The sequence below is a fragment of the Physcomitrium patens genome, chromosome 6 (assembly GCF_059467195.1).
Source record: "Physcomitrium patens ecotype Gransden chromosome 6, ASM5946719v1, whole genome shotgun sequence".
Taxonomy (NCBI): domain Eukaryota; kingdom Viridiplantae; phylum Streptophyta; class Bryopsida; order Funariales; family Funariaceae; genus Physcomitrium; species Physcomitrium patens.
Genome location: NC_143415.1, coordinates 1,095,001 through 1,097,500, shown reverse-complemented (window position 1 = coordinate 1,097,500; position 2,500 = coordinate 1,095,001).

The window sequence follows — 2,500 nt, the reverse complement described above, 5'->3', positions numbered from 1 at the left end:
GGGACTAGGGAGTCGCGGCGGGACAAGGAAGAGGAGGAGGAAGTCCGGGACTCGCGACGGGACTGGGACTCGCGCCGGGACTAGGGAGTCGCGGCGGGACAAGGAAGAGGAGGAGGAAGTCCGGGACTCGCGACGGGACTCGCGCCGGGACTAGGGAGTCGCGGCGGGACAAGGAAGAGGAGGAGGAAGTCCGGGACTCGCGCACGGGACTAGGGAGTCGCGGCGGGACAAGGAAGAGGAGGAGGAAGTCCGGGACTCGCCACGGGACTAGGGAGTCGCGGCGGGACAAGGAAGAGAAGGAGGAAGTCCGGGACTCGCGACGGGACTGGGACTCGCGGCAGGACAAGGAAGAGAAGGAGGAGGTCCGGGACTCGCGCCGGGACTAGGAAGAGGGGAGGAGGTCCGGGACTCGCGACGGGACTAGGAAGTGGGGAGGAGGTCCGGGACTCGCGCCGGGACTAGGGAAGAGGAGGAGGAGGAGGAAGGCCGGGACTGGGACTCGCGGCGGGAGTAGGTAGTGGGGAGGAGGTCCGGGACTCGCAGCGGGACAAGGAGGAAGTCGGGGAGGAGGGCCGGGACCAGGAGTCGCGGCGGGGATAGCAGGCAGGACAGGGAGGGTGGGTGGTCTTCCACAAAAAAAGTGTGTCTCGGAACTTCCTTAGTGCAGTAGGACGGGGGCCTGCCGAATCCCACAGAGAGTACTATGTGGGGAAGGGTTCCTCTGAAGCGTCTCGGGAAAAGTCGTGAGGGGGTGACGGTTGCTCGGTGCCTACGGGTCCCGACTGCTCGCTGCCTTCTTTGAGCCCAGTACCGACGTTCGCAGGGGGATACCTGGATACTACTGGGGTTACCTGGATACTTCTGGCGTGTTACCTTGGATCAGTGAGGAGTGGGGGTTAGTTTCCCGGCGACGCGACCCTCTGAGGAGGTCCCGCGGAGGGTCGCCGAGTATTATATGGTGAGCTGGCTGTCAAGGATTGTGAGTCCCGCTGCCAAAATTTTTTTTGGTGCGCGGGCGACTGGAAAAAGAGGGTTGGTCTTGTGCCGATACGCGTAACGTCGCAGCGAGTCCCAAGAGCTAGTAACCATTTTTGGCGGGGGGCGATGGCCTCGGTATTGTCAAGCCATTCTCTCATTCATTTGGGAGGGTGGGGAGAAGTGTTTGCCGAGGCCGTTCAAGCTCCGCCTGGTCGACCACCACTGTGACCGCCACCGCGCTCGATCTCTATTGCAAGCTCAGGTGAAATTCCTGATAAACTTGGAGGGGGTGTGGGACGCGTTCGCAGTGTGGGCCGAGGAGTCATAACATCCCAGGTCGGAATGTGAAAATGGAACTTCGAAACCGGTGAGAGTTCTCTCGTCGGCTAGGGGTTTCACAAAAGTAACATTTCTATAAATTTCTATCCGACCCCTCCATTAATTTGGAGGGGCGATGGGCCCCAGGATTGGACATACTTCTTGCTGATTTGTCTTTTGAGGAAAATCCTTCGCGGTGATGGTTACTTTTTCATTTTTAATGTGTGTATCGGCCTCGTCGGTTTCTCTCTTTCCTGGTCACATTCCCGAAAAAGGCCGCAGCACCTATGATTCTCTTCCGGGGGTCTAACTCTCCCTCTCTCTCTATCCTTCTCTTTGTCTGGCTCTCTCTGGCTTCACTTTTTGTGGTGTGTGCCTCTGGGGGTCTGGTTGGAATTTGCCGTTGGCTTTTTGCCCTCTCTTTTTGCCTTTTATCCATCGCAAAGAAGGGTGTGTGTGTTCTCACCTGGGGTTGGAATGAAGGACGGGGAACCTCCTCGTCTTGTGAAGTGGGACCATCTTTTAGGATGATGGCTTTTTGCTGCCTGGTGTGTGCTTGGGTGGGGTTTGGTGGTGGCAGTCTACCTCTCCCTTTCTCCGGTAAGACCAGATGACTGGTTCGTCCGCTACTCTTGTGTTGGCCCTACCTTGGCCAACGGGAGTCGGCGACGCTCCAGACTGGATGGCATGATGTGGTGGTGTACCGAAGGGGGACATCCGAAGGGGAAGAGGGGCCGAGCCTCGCGAAACTTAGGTGTGTCGGGTTGTGTGATGTCGGAGATCCATTTTTTTGTGGCTGCCGTCGTGATTTCGCCCATCCAAACCTGAGTCGTTGCTGCGGACTGGAAAAACTATGGAAGAGCTGTTTGGGAAAGATTCGGGAGTTTGTTTTCGAAGTTACCTTGTTCGATCGATCTAGGATCCACTGTACTCGCCCACCAGAATTTGCTCCCGGAACCCCCCGATCAGCCAAAGCGGGTCGGGGGGCCTTGGTTCAACGAGGGTTACTCCATATGCTAGCCTATGTCAATATAAGGTGCGGGTTAGCCGTTTCTCCCCCACCGGACTATTGCTTAAGAAGTGGACTATCGACCCCCCTCTCCGTCAAAGGTTTGGGGGCCAGGGCTTAGAATGTACTTCAGGTGGTGCGGAGGTAGGAGGCGAGAGGTGGATGAAATCGATCGGATGAGGTGATGGAGGGGTC